We start from the raw sequence: 5054 nt of genomic DNA, 5'->3' as shown, positions 1-5054 counted from the left end.
AAAAGGAATGCATTTGAATCAGTTCTAATGAGGTGGATGAAACGGGAGCCTATTATACAGAGTGAAGTAAGTCAGAAAGAAAAACACCAATACAATATATTAATGCATACATATGGAATTTAGAAAGATGGTAACGATGACCCTATATGCGAGACAGTGAAAGAGACACAGATGTAAAGAGCAGACTTTTGGACTCTGTGGGAGAAGGCGAGGGTGGGATGATTTGAGAGAATAGCACTGAAACATGTATATTACCATATGTGAAATAGATCGCCAGTCCAGGTTCGATGCATGAGACAGGGTGCTCAGGGCTGATACACTGGGATGACCCTGAGGGATGGGATGGGGAAGGAGGTGGGAGCGGGGTTCAGGATGGGAAACGTGTGCTCACATAGCTGATTCATGTCAAGGTACGGCAAAACCCACCACAATATTGTAAAGTAATTAGCCTCCAATTAAATAAATTTAAAAAAAAGTTATGTATCCTGTTTGTATACAGGGCCCCAATCCCTTGTTCAAAACCTTCAGAGCCGGAAGTATTTTGGAATTAATAAGCATTTGAATCCACATGTGACATGCCACATGTGACATCCCCCACAGGTCTGGGGCAGCATCTGGGTGTATCTGTAGCAAAATATATAAGGGGTCACAGTAAATTGGAGAAAAACTGTAAATAGCTGTGTTGTGCTCAGTCACTTCAGTCATGTTTGACTCTTTGTGACCGTATGGACTGTAACCCACCAGGCTCCTTTGTCCATGGGGTTCTCCAGGCAAGAATACTGGAGAGAAGTTGATGGTTCCTCCTCCAGGGGATCATCCCAACCCAGGGATCAAACCTGTGTCTCCTGCATTGCAGGCAGATTCTTTACCCTCTGAGCCACCTGGGAAACCCTACACAGCCTTGTTATTTCAGCTAAATTTTGCAGATGCATAATAGGGGAAGAAACTTTCTTCATTAGAAAAGGTTTTAGAATTGCAGAAAAGGCATTGTGGATCATTTATGAAAATGGCTAGATTAGCAATAATAGTTTCATTCAATTGCAGGGTTTAATTTGCACTTCATCTCTCTTTGTATACTCTATATAGTTTAACAAGCATGTTTATTGAGATACTGAATTGTTGAAATAGTATTCTTTCATATGCTTTTAAAATCAACAGTGCACTACTGGGTGAATAAGAGATATGAAACTATATATTGACCAAATCACTGTAGCACCTGGTGGCATTCAGTCCACTCAACAGTGGACCTGTGATTTGGTCTCCACTCATCATTGTCTTAGTTCATCACACAGAGCATGTCAGATTGTTTCATGTGAAGGGGAACATGAGTTTAAAACTCATTTAAAAAGAGAAGAGGAAGAAAGATGTACATTTTTGTCTTTAAAACATGAGCCTCTAGGACACTTCTCCGAACTCCTCAGAGCTTGAGAACTTCAGCTTGGAGAAGCAAGGAATACATCAGTCAGCACATTACCTGTAAATTATTAGCGTCACAGCTGGTTCCCCAAACAGACTGGGGTCGTGACTACTGCGCATCTGTTCTATGCCCGTTCTCCCCAAGATAAAGGGTGAGTTCAAAATCAAGATGATCCAGACTGGGTGTAGCACACGGAGGAAAGGTAAAGAATCTGAGCTCTGAGCAGAGACAGACCACATGCAGCTTCCAGAAGTGATCTGTTTCAAAGAGGAGTGTGGGAAGTCCACGGAAACTGGACAAACCAGTAAGTCGGGTTTGGAGTAGGGTGTGTTTGGCCATAAATAACTGAAAATCCAGCTATCATAAACACAGTTTCCTCACAAATGAACGTCCTGGGACCGGCTAAGCTGCCAGTGTCGCCCAGGACCACACTCCCACTTTCCTGCTGCTCCTAGTGCGGGAGTGTGTCACCCTTCCTGGCCACTGGAGGGTAGACAAAGGGGAGGCCAGCAACCTGCTTACTGCTAGTCCTTTGGTTATTCAGTTTCTCAGTCGTGTCCCACTCTGGCAACCCCATGGACTGCAGCATACCAGGCTCCTCTGTGCATCGCCAGCTCCCGGAGCTTGCTCAAGCTCATGTCCATCGAGTCAGTGATACCATCCAACCATCTCATCCTCTGTCGTCCCCTTCTCCTCCTGCTGTCAATCTTTCCCAGCATCAGGGTCTTTTCCAGGGAGTCGGCTTTTTGCATGAGGTGGCCAAAATATTGGAGCTTCGGCTTCAGGATCGGTCCTTCTAAAGAATATTCAGGGTTGATTTCCTTCAAGATTGACTGGTTTGATCTTGCAGTCCAAGGGACTCTCTCAAGAGTCATCTCCAGCACCACAGTTTGAAATCATCAATTCTTCAGCACTCAGCCTTCTTTATGGTTCTGAATGCCACCAATTTCTACATTTCTCTTAGGAAATTGACCTTTTCCTCTCCAGTGAAAACTGACCTTTCTTCATTCTCTTGCCGGTTCACTCTTCTGTTCAATAACCATGGACTGATGTGCACATCCAAAACAGAAGACCATATCTGCTCTCAGCAACCTTAAGTTTAAGATTTCCGGGTGTTCTTACTATCACAAGTAAGATAGGAAACAGACCTAAGGGCTATAACTATTGGAAAAGAAAATATAAAAATGCCTTTACAAATAGGTAACAATAGAATACTTGGGCTTCCCACGTAACACTGGTAAAGAATCTGCCAGCCAATGTAGGAGATGTAAGAGGCTTGGGTTCGATCTCTGGATCAGGAAGATCCCTTGGAGGAAGAAATGGCAACATTCTAGTATTCTTGGCCTGGAAAATTCCACAGACAGAGGAGCCCAGCGGGCTACAGTCCAAGGGGCTGCGAAGAGTCAGACACAACTGAGCATCTGAGCACATTATCGTATGCACAAAATCCAATTGGAGATTAAAAAAACAAGATGGCAGTAAACAAGGCAATAAGAAATAAAGGTATGTGAATCAACACGCATGTAACATACAAAATCTTTACAAACAAATACGCTGAAAAGGAGATCCACAGATGAAGCATAAAGACAAATGTCTGGGATTAATTTGTTGGGAAATGCAAGGAATCTACAGAAAGAGACGTTTCTGGAAAGAATTACAAGTAAAATTGTATAAATGAAGATGAATATCATGCTCCAGGTTGGGAAGGCCGACTATAAATCGCAGACCGTCACTGGGCTCAATACAAGAGCAAGTGGGATTACAGGACCACAGTGGGTGCTCTGGGCGCCTGGCTCCTGGACTAGGCTCTATGCTTCTTTCCTCTTGAAAATGTGATGAAACTCACCACCATCCTCACTGGGAAACTACTTGGATTCAAACTCATTTTCTCTAAGAAATGCCCCCAGAAAGTACAAGTGCCAAAAAATTCTTTTCTTTCCTGTAAATTTAGACTTCAAAGCCATCAACGGCATGCAGTAATAATCATATAACTTTTCTCATGTGTGTGGTGGTGGCTGCAGGGGTTTCATCTTGTTCAGCAAGTTGGCACAATTTTTTTAAATTGAAGTGTATGGCTTTTTTCCAGCACTTTTTTTTTTTTTTTTCATCCAGAGAGGACTTCTGTAACCCACTATGAAGACTCAAGGGGATACTGCGCCCATGTCTGTGTGTGTAACTTGATGAATCCACCATAGGCCCTTGGTCCCATGTATTATCACATCATATCCTTGGAGCCTGCAATGTCTATTTGTGTCCTCTGTGGCCCCTTGGCAGTGCCTCTGAGACTGCAGCTGAGGTAGCTTGGCCCATCTTGCTTACCACAGTGAGTCTCTGCTCCTTGTGGTGTGTCCACCTCCTGAGAAAGGACTCCGAGTCAGGTAAGCAGGGGTCAGCCTGAGCCTGTACAACCTGATTACCTGGGATGACTTCTTCTAGGAGTCCCTAAGGGGCTTCCCAGGTGGTGCTAGTGGTAAAGAATCCACTTGCCAGAGCTGGAGATGTAAGAGATACGGGTTCGATCCCTGGGTCGGGAAGATCCCCTGGCATGGGAAATGGCAACTCATTCTTGCCTGGGAAATTCCCTGGACAGATGAGTTTGGCGGACTAGTCCATGGGGCTGCAAAGGGTCGGACACAACAGAGCACAGCAGTGCAAGCCAAGTCTGTCGCTAAACTGGCTCAGCATGACTAAATGAGATTGGAGAGCAGCAGTTGGTTGGGAACAAGAAAGAGTTATTGTGCAAGATGGGGTTTTTTTTGGCCACAAGTTGCAGAATGTGCCATCATACATTATCTTACATCGCATGCAGCCCAGAGACAAGAGCTCCCAGGGTGGGTTGCAGGCACTGTCCATCGCCTGCTCATCAGTCCTCAGTATATTGTCTTGGTTTTTCTGGAGGTTCCTGTTCTCATGGTCTCAAGGTGGTGGTGGTTTCATGCATCGCTTGAAGCCATACAACATTTGGCTGAAGATATTGGCACCAGGGAGTGTTTGTTTCCTTTGACACTAACAAATTGCCACAAATTTTGTGGCTTGAAACAGCAAAAATGTATCATCCCACAGCTGTGAAGATCAGAAGGGAAAATAGACCTTTCCAAGCAAAATAAACATGTTGGCAATGCTGCCTTCTTTGGAGTCTCTAGGGGAGAACCAGCTTCTTCGCCTTTTCCAGCTTCTAAAGACTTGCTGCCAGTGGTGTCAGTTCAGTACAGTTCAGTCGCTCAATTGTGTCCGACTCTTTGCGACCCCATGAATCGCAGCATGCCAGGCCTCCCTGTCCATCACCAACTCCCAGAGTTCACTCAGACTCACGTCCATCGAGTCGGTGATGCCATCCAGCCATCTCATCCTCTGTCGTCCCCTTCTCCTCCTGCCCCCAATCCCTCCCAGCATCAAAGTCTTTTCCAGTGAGTCAACTCTTTGCATGAGGTGGCCAAAGTACTGGAGTTTCAGCTTTAGCATCATTCCTTCCAAAGAAATGCCAGGGCTGATCTCCTTCAGAATGGACTGGTTGGATCTCCTTGCCATCCAAGGGACTCTCAAGAGTCTTTTCCAACACCACAGTTCAAAAGCATCAATTCTTCGGCACTCAGCCTTCTTCACAGTCCAACTCTCACATCCATACATGACCACTGGG

This window comes from Capra hircus, chromosome 18 (assembly GCF_001704415.2).
Source record: "Capra hircus breed San Clemente chromosome 18, ASM170441v1, whole genome shotgun sequence".
NCBI lineage: Eukaryota > Metazoa > Chordata > Mammalia > Artiodactyla > Bovidae > Capra > Capra hircus.
Note: the sequence above shows the minus strand (reverse complement) of the source record.